Raw genomic sequence first — 14,133 nt, 5'->3', positions numbered from 1 at the left:
TCTGAGAAAGAAGGGCTTCTCAGACAAGGTCATCGCCACTATGCTGAGAGCGAGGAAGCGCTCTACTTCTACTGCTTACGCCAGGGTTTGGCGTACCTTTGCAGCGTGGTGTGAAGCAGGCTCACTTTCTCCCTTCACTGCTCCAATTTCTTCAGTGTTGGCGTTCCTGCAAGAAGGTCTGGAGAAAGGCCTGTCGCTCAGTTCCCTTAAAGTCCAGGTAGCGGCGCTGGCTTGCTTCAGGGGCCGCCTGAAGGGTGCTTCCCTGGCTTCGCAGCCAGATGTGGTGCGCTTTCTCAAGGGAGTTAATCACCTGCGCCCTCCTCTGCACTCAGTGGTGCCTGCGTGGAATCTCACCCTGGTGCTAAGAGCCTTGCAGAAGCCGCCTTTTGAACCCTTGTCAAGGGCATCTCTGAAAGACCTGACGTTGAAAGCAGTCTTTTTGGTGGCTATCACTTCAGCCAGAAGAGTTTCCGAGCTCCAGGCACTCTCATGTCGAGAGCCCTTTCTGCAGTTCACTGAGGCAGGAGTGTCTATTCGCACAGTGCCTTCCTTCCTGCCCAAGATTGTTTCTCGCTTCCATGTGAATCAGCAGCTCTGTCTCCCTTCCTTTCGTAGGGAGGACTACCCAGAGGAATACTATGCTCTCAAATATCTGGATGTGAGACGTGTCATCATCAGATACTTGGAAGTGACCAATGATTTCCGGAAGTCGGATCATCTGTTTGTCCTGTTTGCAGGTCCTCGTAAGGGTCTGCAGGCTGCTAAGCTTACAGTGGCAAGATGGGTCAAGGAAGCCATTGCAGCGGCTTATGTGGCCGCGGGGAAGGTGCCGCCTATCCAGCTGAAGGCTCACTCCACTAGAGCTCAGGCGGCCTCGATGGCAGAGGCCGGGTCCGTCTCCTTGGAAGAGATTTGCAAGGCGGCAACTTGGGCATCGGCCCATACCTTCTCCAGGCATTACCGCTTGACTGTGGCTGCTCGGGCGGAGGCCCGGTTTGGAGCTTCAGTGTTGCGGTCAGGGATTTCTATGTCCCGCCCTGGGTGAGTACTGCTTCGGTACATCCCACCAGTCTATGGATTGATCAGCATGATGATATGGAAGGTAAAATTATGTATCCAGATATCTGTATTGTTTATATTCTGGTTGCATTTCAGGTTCAAGTTTAGTCTTCAGTTCCTGTTCAGGAGGACTTCGTGTTCAAGTTTTTCAATGGATTCTTCAAGAGTTGAGACGAATTTGTGTTACAGTGAGCTGCTGCATTCCTCTCCCCTCCGTTTTACGGGGCTGGATTGAGACTTAAATTCTGCCGGCGCTCCCTCCCACTTCGTGCGGCAGTAGGGCAGCTTTGTACCCCTCCCGCTTCAGCGGTGTTAGGGTCAGTCAGCTCCTCCCGCGGTTGCAGGATAAGCCAGATCCCCCCGCATCGACGGGTGTGGTGTCCCTCCCCCGCTCCGCAGGGATGAGCTGGATGGATTCCCCTCCCCCACTTGTGTGGGGATGAGCTGGGTTAATTCCCCTCCCCCGTTTCGGCGGTGGTGAGCTGGGCAGAGTGACCCTTCGTGGGTGTAATTCTCTAAGTGCTGAGTCCTGCGGATGGAGCTTGGATATCGACATACTGAGGAGTTTCCGGCAGCACATGACCACATATAGGGAGGCAAAAGGATTGCTCTCTATCTCCACCTGCTGGTAGATGGACACAACCCACCAGTCTATGGATTGATCAGCTATGATTAATGGAAAGAAAATTATCAGGTATGATACATAATTTTACCTTCCCACAAGTGACCCACCACTCCCTAAATTGTCCTAGTCCCAAAATAACCCCTCCAGAACAGCCCTTAACCCCCAGAAAATGCTCCAACAGCATTACCACCCCCAAAACTACCTCTCACAACTTTCCCATCATCCCCAAACAGCTCCCCCCTCAAAAACTATCACTTGCCACTGCTTCACTAGCTCTAAAAACTACCCTTGCAACTGCCTCACCTTTAAAACTAAACCCTCATTATTGACCCACCTCCTCTCAATTTGCCCCCCCATGCCCCAATACAGCCTGTCCATAACTATCTCAACCCTCAAACATGACCCTCTAAAACAACAACCCTATCATTCCCCCAACCTCCAAAATATCTTGTTCCACTCTGAAAACTACCTCCCACCCACCATCTGTTGCAACATAATATACACACATATGAAAATGGAGATTACAAATAATTCCCTATGATGTGCTGCACTTTCTTTTTCTTTATTCTGCTGTGAAACTGCTGACTGAAAAATATAGTTTTGTATTGGTTGCTATATGGACCTCTATCAGTTGATGTGAGCAAGGCCAGATTAAGGCATTGGCAAACTAGGTACAAAATTTAGGAGAGTCCTATCAGATATCTTCACTGTTCAGGAGGTTAGGATTGTCAGCTATCTGGCTTTTTTCTGGATTCCTCAGGCTATTCATGTCAAGAAACAAGAAGTATAACTAACCTGTCTGAACGGTTTCCAGAGTTTAAACCTTTATCTGCAGATTTCTGTTCTTACCCCCCCCCCCCCCCCTCTCAATATGAGTGAGCTTGTCTTACCCATTTCCAGCTTAACTGGCAGCCTGAAATGTAGATAGGATCCAGCAAATAGGATGGCACTAGAGGTGGGAATAGTAGAAAGCAACTCTGTTCACAAAGATTACAGATAGGATCTAACCAATGCAAAGTTTTGGGGGGCTAGAGCACTGGAAGACAACTTTGGTCAGAGAGACTGTAGGTGTATCCAGTCAATGAAAAGGCAGTGGTGGTAGAGCACTGGAAGACAGCTCTAATCAAAGACTACAGATGGTATTCATTTACATTTAATTGCATGCATTCCCTGTCTTGAGAAGTGCTGAGAGAAGAGGACATTTCTCTGGGTAAGTGATATTATTTTGCTCTGTGCTTGGTAACTTAAAGATTAGGTTTAAAAGAGGAATTTTGGGTTATTGATAAACACAGAATTTTTTTTTTGTAAAAAGCAAACTTTACTAACTGGTCTCCATACCCTTTTCCCCATAGTTTTAAAACTTGAATTTTCTGCCACAGCATTGATAGATAGACTCTAGAATACACAGCAGGGGCTAGCTCAGTCCTTGCGCCCACCAACCCCTAGCTCAACTCTTCATTTATAGTCAAGTATTCTAATTAGGGCAAGAGGAGAGTTTTCATTAGAGTTTTAATTGCATTTAATTAGTTTCTGAGAAGCAAACACTAAATAAAATTACATATTACACCATATAGTCTTAAGGCTCTTTATATTCATCTGATATCCCTAGTAACTTAAGATGATTTGACTAAACAACTCTGTAAGGGTGTTATCCAGTCTTTTGCCAAGTTCATACAAAGTTAATTATGTTCAGTGGAAAATAAATCTGTTCACTCAGGCAGCTTGCTATGTGAATATTCTATCATTGTTTCATTATTGCTACCACGTATTACATATTATGGGCATTTGCTTTAAAATTTGATTGTTTTAATTTGCTTATCCAGACCTTACATGTATATGGTTTTGCTTTTTAAACCCAACGGTGAATCCTAAGAGTGGTGAACGATCAGGTATAAATTGTGTTGTTTCTGACTTGTCTTGGAGTGCTTTGGGTCCTGCTGATCTGTACATCTGCCTTCTGGAATTTTGGAAGATGGAAATGAGAAAATAAAATTTTATTTTTTGATGTACTTGTTTTTGATGGATGCCTATTCTGGTGTGTGCATGTGATAATCTTTGAATAACTGCCTATACTTATGACTATGATTTCTGAACAGGTGGCATCATTAAAGGTCAGAGTTTTAAATGCCCAATCTCTATTTGAAAAAAATGTTTTAGACATATCCATGTACTTCCATAAATAACTGAATTCTATTATTCTGTCTCACTGTATTTTCAAATGTAAGCCATATTGAACATGAGTTTGCTTGGGATAATGTGGGATATACATGTAAAAAAAAAAAGTCCTTTATCCTGTACCTTTTAAGACATTGTTTATCCAGCTGGATGGTGACTGCACAAGAAAAGCAAAATCAAAAACAAAGAAAAGCAAAATCAAATCAAAATAACCTGTTCCTTAGCTGGACTCTAATATTACCATATGTGACCGTACCCATGCCTCTGTGATTATGTTTCAGTAATAAGCTAAATGATTAAGTGGCTTTATTCAGTAGCACAATTCCTCTTGTACAACCACAAAACAACCTTTTGGGGTGGATAGTGTGTACAATGTGCTCCTTTTATTTTCAACCAGATAAAGGTAAGAGTTTTCAGTTTTGGCACAGTTATAAGTCATTACAACAAACTCAAAGAAAACCAATGGACTGCATTAAGGGTTTAGAGCCCATTTAGTTATGTTTAAGCAAATGAGAGATCTGCAAACCACTTGTCCATGAAACATGCTCAAAACAGAATAATCCATTTATACAGATAAGATGAGGTGAAGATGTGATTCCATGTGCATAAATGAAAGGAGAGTTTAATTTTACTTCCAATCTTTATAACACCAGGCTGCCCAAGTAGAGAGTTGCATGGGGACAGAAATCTTACCCATCCCCGCTGGAATCTTACCCGTCTCTGCAAAATTTTAACCCATCCCAACCTGCCCCCGCAAGAATTTAACCATCCCTGTAAGAATTTAATGGTACATAAAAGAAAATTCCAGTCAGCTCTTTGTCTCTCTCTGGATTTGAGCCACAGCACTGTAGGTAAGGAAGGAATGGAAGGTGAAACTTGGAACACTCTGGTGCACACATGTAAGACTTGTCTCTGATTCACTGGCACTGTGTGCTGAGAGGTCGCCACATGCACACACAGGTAGGTCAGGTGACATATGATGCTCTTACCTGTGTCAGAGCTGAGGTCTGCTGATCAGCCCGGGAGCAAAGAGGATTAATTGTAACATAGTAAATGACAGCAAATAAAGACTTGAATGGTCCATCCAGTCTGCCCAATAGTCACACTCATTATCCATTCATGATTAAATCAACGAGTGTGATATTATATACTGATTATGGTCTTTGGTGGTTCTGGAACATAGACCATAGAAGTCTATTTGGCCCTATCCCTATGTTCAAACTGTTTGAGCTGCCGTTGAAGCCCACTCCAGTCTATTTGTCTTCTCATTTGTGAGACACAGACCGTAAAAGTCTGTCCAGCACTGTCCTCATGTCCCAGCCACTGAGGTTGCTGTCTAAGCCCTTTCCAGCCCATCCTAAACCAGATTGCCATATATGGGACAGAGACCATACAAGTCTGCCCGGTATCAGCCCTAGTTCATCACAGCCAGAGTTTGTTTTTTTTTTTTTTTTTTTAACATTTGTACCCCGTGCTTTCCCACTCATGGCAGGCTCAATGCGGCTTACATGGGGCAATGGAGGGTTAAGTGACTTGCCCAGAGTCACAAGGAGCTGCCTGTGCCTGAAGTGGGAATCCAACTCAGTTCCCCAGGACCAAAGTCCACCACCCTAACCACTAGGCCACTCCTCCACTGTTGCTACTATTTGAGATTCTACATGGAATGTTGCTATTCCACTAGCAACATTCCATGTAGAAGTTGGCCCTTGCAGATCACCAATGTGGCCGCGCAGGCTTCTGCTTCTGTGAGTCTGACGTCATGCCGATTAGTGCAGGGCATGCCTACTCTCTGTCCCCAAACACGTCCCCTGCACTTAAAAATATTGGGTTCCAGGGCTCTGTCCTCTCCTGGTTCTCCTCCTATTTCTCCCACCGCACCTTCAGAGTTCACTCTTATGGATATTCCTCCACCCCCATCTCGCTATCTGTCGGTGTCTCCCAGGGATCTGTCCTTGGACCCCTTCTCTTCTCAATCTACACCTCCTCCCTGGGCTCCCTGATCTCATCTCATGGTTTCCAGTATCATCTCTATGCTGATGACACCCAGCTGTATCTCTCCACACCAGACATCACCACGGAGACCCAGGCAAAGGTATCAGCCTGCTTATCCAACATTGCTGCCTGGATGTCCAACCGCCACCTGAAACTGAACATGTCCAAGACCGAACTCATCGTCTTTCCACCAAAACCCACTTCTCCTCTTCCTCCACTTTCTATCTCAGTTGATAACAATCTCATCCTCCCCGTCTCATCTGCCCGCAACCTTGGAGTCATCTTTGACTCCTCCCTCTCCTCTGCACATATCCAGCAGATAGCCAAGACCTGTCGCTTCTTCCTCTTTAACATCAGCAAAATTTGCCCTTTCCTCTCTGAACACACCACCCGAACTCTCGTCCACGCTCTCATTACCTCTCGCCTTGACTACTGCAACTTACTCCTCACCGGCCTCCCACTTAGCCATCTATCCCCCCTTCAATCTGTTCAGAACTCTGCTGCACGTCTCATATTCCGCCAGAACCAATATACTCATATCACCCCTCTCCTCAAGTCACTTCACTGGCTTCCAATCAGATACCGCATTCAATTCAAGCTTCTCCTCCTTACCTACAAATGCACTCAGTCTGCTGCCCCTCACTATCTTTCTACCCTCATCTCCCCTTACGTTCCCGCCCGTAACCTCCGTTCAAAGGATAAATCCCTCCTCTCAGTACCCTTCTCCACCACCGTCAACTCCAGGCTCCGCTCATTCTGCCTTGCCTCACCCTATGCTTGGAACAACCTTCCTGAACTCTTACGCCAAGCCCCCTCCCTGCCCATCTTCAAGTGTTTGCTTAAAGGCCACCTCTTCAATGCTGCGTTCGGCATCTAACTCTTACCGTTCAGGAAATCCAGACTGCCCCAATTTGACTGCCCCTATCAAACTGACTGTTCACTTGTCTTTTAGATTGTAAGCTCTTTGAGCAGGGACTGTCCCTCTATGTTAAATTGTACAGCGCTGCGTAACCCTAGTAGCGCTTTAGAAATGTTAAATAGTAGTAGTATGGATAATGGAAATTAGAAGAGAATAGACATTTGGTATTACAGAAGGATTTTGGGTTGCATGGTAATGGGAATACATGATAGTAATATAACAGAAGGCATTATTAACATTTCTGGATAAATGTGGGAGTTTCACATGTTTTGATCTTTGTGGTATATCTTGTCAAAGAGATGGGTCTTTAGTAGTTTACGGAAGTTGGTCAGTTCATAGGTCACTTTTAGGTTGCGTGGCAATGCGTTCCAGAATTGCGTTCTCATATAGGAAAAGGTTGACGTGTGCATTAATTTGTATTTTAGACCTTTACAGTTGGGGAAATGATGATTAAGGAATGTGCGAGATGATTTTTTAGCATTCCTGGGTGGTAGGTCTATCAGGTCTGACAGGGCATCGCCATGGATGATTTTATGTACTAGGGTACATATTTTGAACGTTCATAAAATCATTCACGGGGATGCCCCGACCTACATGCTAGACCTGTTTGACTTGCCACCCAGGAATGCTAAAAGATCGTCCCGCACATTCCTTAATCTTCACTTCCCTAGCTGTAAAGGGCTAAAATACGGACTCACACCTGCGTCCAGCTTTTCCTACATCTGTACTGAGTTGTGGAAGGCATTACTGCTTACCCTAAAAACAATTTCTGAACTAACCAACTTTCGTAAATCTCTGAAGCCCTTAGATGGCCAAATTTCAGTGAGGATATTCTGCATTGTAAAGGGAGCACAAAATCCAGCCTTTTCCCACCAGCTACAATAATGTTCGTACTATGGTATTTAAAATCTTCTTTTGTCCTGCACCTGGCCAAGGGCAACAGCTTTTGCCTAGTTGCAGCAGGTGCACCAGGCCAGGCCTAGGCAGCCCCCTTAGTGCTATCAATATGGTTTGGGTGAACTCGAGACTCCGCCTACTGGCTTCAACCGTCTCGGTGGTGGGTAGTGAAGGATCCCGACGCCCTTTAGCGGATCCACAGAAGCCAAAGACGCCCAGAGCACAGCTTCCGGTCTGCGCCGCTGTCCCGCCCTCCTCTGACGCTACTTCCTCCCTTTCTCCAGCGTCCCTCTCCTGACGCTACTTCCTGTTTCCGGCGGGACGATAGGTGGTCGGCTGGGGCAGAGAAGCTGCTGCGCCAGAGAGAGGAGGAGGAGGAGGGTCGGCGGGGTCGCTGGCGGGAGCCTGGGAGGTAGGTTGGGGGGACTTCCGGGAAGGGGAGGGAACTTCCCTATGAAGCTGATGTCACTTGACTTCCTCCTCCCTTTAGTATTGGGCTCTTCGTGTTCAGGTGTACAGCGCTGCGTACGTCTAGTGGCGCCATAGAAATGACAGGGCTGCTGGAGCTCTTTAGCAGTATCACTTTAGTTAGTTTTTGTCTATTAGATTGTAAGCTCTCTGAGCAGGGACTGTCTTTTCATGTATGGTGTACAGCGCTGCGTATGCCTTGTAGCGCTATAGAAGTAGTAGTCTTGGTTGGCTGATTAGTAGGCGTGGGATGAACGCAGAGGATCCCTAATTAGAACACTTGTCCATAGGAGCCAACTTTTCAAGCTTAATGGAGAAAACCCCTCCCTGGACACATACAAGGAATTTGCTCCAACACCCACAGAGCATGTGTTTGTTATGGTCTGAGGCCCGCAGTTGGTTGCAAAGAGCTTGGATGGAAACTCCAGTGATGTCAGGGCAGAATTTTAGGGTCTGTGTCTCACAAATGACCAGAGGGATGTGGCTAGGCTGGGCTTTGACAGCAACTCCAGTGGTTGGAAGATAAGGACAGAGCTGGGCGGACTTCTAGGGTCTATAGCCCAGAAACACCAAAGGAAGACCAGGATCAAGTAAATAATGTCAGCTTCATTGTTGATTTAAATCTTGAATTGATAATGAATGTGACAAAAACTGGACGGACCATTCAGGTCCTCATCTGCTGTCACTTGCTATGTTGTAATGGGAAATTCATCTAATTAAGAACCCAATCAGTATATTTCGGTTTGGGAATAACCGTAATGATTGTGTCTGCAAATTATTTGTTATGTATATGTTTCTTGCTCTATGGTACTGCATAAATTTAGGATCCCTTTTACTAAGCTGTGCAAAAAAAGTGACCTGTACTATTTTTAGTGCACGGATTTCCCACTTGCTGAGGCTACTTTTAGTTGCAACTTATTTTTTTCCATTAATGGCCACACGCTGATGTCCCAATTAGCTTGTGAACATTAACACCACAGCCCTTACCACTACCTACTTAACAATCGGTATAAACCGGTGAGTCTGACGTCGGTGCTGGGGAAAATGGTAGAGGCTATTATCAAAAACAAAATTACAGAGCACATCCGAGGACATGGATTACTGAGACCGAGTCAGCTTGGCTTTTGTGTGGGGAAATCTTGCCTGACAAATTTACTTCAATTCTTTGAAGGAGTGAACAAACATGTGGACAAAGGGGAGTCGGTTGATATTGTGTATCTGGATTTTCAAAAGGCGTTTGACAAGGTACCTCATGAAAGGCTACAGAGGAAATTGGAGGGTCATGGGATAGGAGGAAATGTCCTATTGTGGATTAAAAACTGGTTGAAGGATAGGAAACAGAGAGTGGGGTTAAATGGGCAGTATTCACAATGGAGAAGGGTAGTTAGTGGGGTTCCTCAGGGGTCCGTGCTAGGACCGCTGCTTTTTAATATATTTATAAATGATTTAGAGATGGGAGTAACTAGCGAGGTAATTAAATTTGCTGATGACACAAAGTTATTCAAAGTCGTTAAATCGCGACAGGATTGTGAAAAATTACAAGAGGACCTTACGAGACTGGGAGACTGGGCGGCTAAATGGCAGATGACGTTTAATGTGAGCAAGTGCAAGGTGATGCATGTGGGAAAAAGAACCCGAATTATAGCTACGTCATGCAAGGTTCCACGTTAGGAGTTACGGACCAAGAAAGGGATCTGGGTGTCGTCGTCGATAACACGCTGAAACCTTCTGCTCAGTGTGCTGCTGCGGCTAGGAAAGCGAATAGAATGTTGGGTATTATTAGGAAAGGTATGGAAAACAGGTGTGAGGATGTTATAATGCCGTTGTATCGCTCCATGGTGCGACCACACCTTGAGTATTGTGTTCAATTCTGGTCGCCGCATCTCAAGAAAGATATAGTAGAATTGGAAAAGGTGCAGCGAAGGGCGACTAAAATGATAGCGGGGATGGGACGACTTCCCTATGAAGAAAGACTAAGGAGGCTAGGGCTATTCAGCTTGGAGAAGAGACGGCTGAGGGGAGACATGATAGAGGTATATAAATAATGAGTGGAGTGGAACAGGTGGATGTGAAGCGTCTGTTCACGCTTTCCAAAAATACTAGGACTAGGGGGCATGCGATGAAACTACAGTGTAGTAAATTTAAAACAAATCGGAGAAACTTTTTCTTCACCCAACGTGTAATTAAACTCTGGAATTCATTGCCGGAAAATTTGGTGAAGGCGGTTAGCTTAGCAGAGTTTAAAAAGGGGTTGGACGGTTTCCTAAAGGACAAGTCCATAAACCGCTACTAAACGGACTTGGAAAAATCCCAGGAATAACATGTATAGAATGTTTGTACTTTTGGGAAGCTTGCCAGGTGCCCTTGGCCTGGATTGGCTGCTGTCGTGGACAAGATGCTGGGCTCGATGGACCCTTGGTCTTTTCCCAGTATGGCATTACTTATGTACTTATGTAGGCTCCTGCACTAGTTGGCAGCACATGGCAATTTGCCAATTAGTGCAGGGCATGCCTACTCTCTGTCCCCAAACACATCCCCTGCACTTAAAAATATTGTGTATTTTTTTAGCATAGGATTGGCGTGCGCCTGACTGCATCCTGTGGTAGTACCTTTTAGTGTGCAGTAAAATAACCAAGATATGTTGTTAAACATTTTATAAAATTCAGTTGGCGTTTTGTCTGGTTCAGGTGTGTTTCTGGATTTTAAATTTGTTATACTTCCAAAATATCTTTGTGTGAGTGAAATACCAAGGTCTTCTTTTACAAAGCTGCATTAATGGTTCCCACATGGCAAATGAGAGGAAGCCCATAGGAATTGAATGGGCTTCATTTGCTGCACCGAGGATCAGCAGCGTGGCTTTGTAAAAGAAGTCCCAAGGAAAGCCTTATCATTTTCTGACCATTGTGGTCTTGGTAGGGAAACCCAAAAAATGTTCTAAAGAATTTAAATAAGTTGTATTCTCTGAAAAATCAAGTTGAGATTAATGCTTGAGTTATACCGGTTCTAATAGATGATCTAACAGTATATCTAAAGACATGTTAAAATCTGCCTTAAGATTAGGTACAGGAGCATATAAATTTCAGCTCCTTGTAGTTGTATCTTTCCAAGAACCCATCTTCTGTGTCTTTGTGTTGTTCTAAAATTTGAACATCAAGAGCCCACCTCTTTAACATTGCTTTTGACTCGTATCCACTTGTAACCACTCGCCTCCACCTACCCTCCTCTCTTCCTTCCCGTTCACATTAATTGATTTGCTTACTTTATTTTTTGTCTATTAGATTGTAAGCTCTTTGAGCAGGGACTATCTTTCTTCTATGTTTGTGCAGCGCTGCATACGCCTTGTAGCGCTATAGAAATGCTAAATAGTAGTAGTAGTCTTAATGAAAGAGAATTCCTTGTGATATTGTGAAGAAGTTTGGCACTGGCAAGATGGGTTGCTTGTAATAATATAGTGGATGCTTTCATTTTTTTTTAATGTTTATTTATTTACTAGTAAAAAAGGCCCGTTTCTGACACAAATGAAACGGGCGCTAGCAAGGTTTTCCTCGTAGTGTGTATGTTTGAGAGGGACTGTGTGTCTCAGAGAGAGAATGAGAGAGAGTCAGAGTGTGTGTGTGTTTGTGTGAGAGACAGAGTGACTGTGTGTGTGTGACAGAGAGTGTGTGAGAGAGAGAGAGTGTATGTGAGAGCCAGTGAGTGTGTGCCCCACCCCCACCCCTCTGGTCTCAGGACCCCCCGCCCCCCTGCTCCTCCAGCCATGCATGTCCACCGGCCGTCCTCTTCCCCTTTTACTTCTTTTTCTCGTCTGTCTTGCCCCGCCCCTCCCCTTTGTTAATTATTTAGCTTAAAAACCATCGCCAAATCTGCTCCACACCCCCCTGCTGATGACCCTCCCGCCGCAAACCCCACGTCGCACCCCTCGGTGCATCACCCCCGCCCCCTTCCTCAACAGACGACCCTCCTGCTGCCAACCCGACGTTGGCCCCCTCGCCGTCCGGCCGCTGCTGCTGCAAAAAAAAAGTGTTTTAACCTGAAACACGCAATGAACACAGCCATCACGCATAGGCTGTGGGCGCTGCAGCCACTCCTCCTCTCGCCTGTGACGTCGGTGCACTCCGGGGTCGTCCTCCAGAGACAGTGACATGGAGGCGAGAGGAAGAGCGGCTGCAGCGCCCACAGCCAATGCGTGATGGCTGTGTTCATTGCGCGTTTCAGGTTAAAACACTTTTTTGCAGCAGCGGCCGGACAGCGAGGGAAGGGTGGCAAGGGGGTTGATGTTCATCGGGGGGCCAACATCAGGTTGGCAGCGGGAGGGTCGTGTGTGGAGGGGGGCGGGGGGGGTGTTGCACTGTGGGGTGTGACGTGGGGTTTACGGCGGGAGGGTCAGGTTAAAACACTTTTTTGCAGCAGCGGCCGGACAGCGAGGGAAGGGTGGCGAGGGGGTTGATGTTCATCGGGGGGCTAACGTCGGGTTGGCGGTGGGAGGGCCATGTGTGGAGGGTGGGGCGGGGGGGGGGTGATGCACCGAGGGGTGCGACGTGGGGTTTGCGGCAGGAGGCTCATCAGCAGGGGGGTGTGGAGCAGATTTGGCGATGGTAGCCGTTCCTTAGTGTTGTTTTGTCGAGCAAAGCGATTCGCTGAGTGTCTTTGCTCCGCCCTCAACGTCATCACGTTGTGACGCGAGGGCAGGGCAGACACTCGTGGAAAAAGCGATCTACACCATGACACATTTAGAAAGTTGGGAAAATTGTGGCTTCATTAGAACGTTGGAGGTGCGTTTTATATAGAGAGATTTGTTAATTTGTATCCCACATTTTCCCACCTATTTGCAGGCTCAATGTGGCTTACATAATACCGTGAAGGTGTGCGCCAGTCCGGTAAAGAAACAAATAAAGGTTGATATTGTGGTCAAGTAAGATATTGTGTTTCAAATACAAAGGGGGTCGAGGAGAGGGAAGGTTACAAAGAGTCCATTACAAGCTTTGATTTTTTCTGTGTTGCAGAGTGTGGGTATTTATGTTCGATCGGTGGCATATGCCTTTTTGAACAGGTTTTCAGTGATTTCCTGAAGTTTAAAGGCCATAGGTTGTTTTCACAACTTTTGGTAGTGTGTTCCATAGTTGTGTGGCTTATGTAGGAGAGGCTGGACACATAGGTTGCTTTGTATTTAAGTCCTTTGCTTTTTGGGTAGTGCAGGTTTAGGTATGTTCGAGATGATGTGGGACCTGTCATGTATCCTGGGACTTGGCCGTAGATGATTTTGTGGACCAGGGTACAGATTTTGAAAGTAATCCGTTCTTTGATTGGGAGCCAGTGCAGTTTTTCTCGGAGGGGTTTGGCACTGCTGTTGTTTTTATCCTTTTTATGGGTCTTAAACCATGAACATTTTATGACATACAGCTCAATTGAATAGTTATTAAATAAAGCCTTAAGTAGCAATAGAATCAATATGAGGCATTAATCACTTCTTACAATAGCCAAACACCACTGCTGTACATAAGTACATAAGTAATGCCACACTGGGAAAAGACCAAGGGTCCATGGAGCCCAGCATCCTGTCCACAACAGCGGACAATTCAGGCCAAGGGCACCTGGCAAGCTTCCTAAACGTACAAACATTCTATACATGTTATTCCTGGAATAGTGGATTTTTCCCAAGTCCATTTAGTAGTGGTTTATGGACTTGTCCTTTAGGAAACCGTCTAACCCCTTTTTAAACTCTGCCAAGCTAACCGCCTTCACCACGTTCTCCAGCAATGAATTCCAGAGTTTAATTATTCGTTGGGTGAAGAAAAGTTTTCTCTGATTTGTTTTAAACATCACATGCCCCCTAGTCCTAGTATTTTTGGAAAACATGAACAGACGCTTCACATCCACCTGTTCCACTCCACTCATTATTTTATATACCTCTATCATGTCTCCCCTCAGCCGTCTCTTCTCCAAGCTGAATAGCCCTAGCCTCCTTAATCTTTCTTCATAGGGAAGTTGTCCCATCCCC

At 45.6% G+C, this 14,133-nt stretch overlaps 1 protein-coding gene across 1 annotated transcript in view; it reads left to right on the top strand.

Moving 5' to 3' along the window:
* The first annotated feature begins 8,007 nt into the window (after positions 1-8,007).
* KDM4A (lysine demethylase 4A) overlaps positions 8,008-14,133 on the top strand; it is a 130,040-nt gene continuing 123,914 nt past the window's right edge. Inside the window, exon 1 of the mRNA XM_030205471.1 lies at positions 8,008-8,079. The gene's annotated coding sequence lies outside the window, so the exon portion shown is untranslated. The remainder of the gene's footprint in view (positions 8,080-14,133) is intronic.

Source organism: Microcaecilia unicolor, chromosome 6, assembly GCF_901765095.1.
Source record: "Microcaecilia unicolor chromosome 6, aMicUni1.1, whole genome shotgun sequence".
NCBI lineage: Eukaryota > Metazoa > Chordata > Amphibia > Gymnophiona > Siphonopidae > Microcaecilia > Microcaecilia unicolor.
Note: the sequence above shows the minus strand (reverse complement) of the source record. Positions and strands in the feature narration are given on the sequence as shown.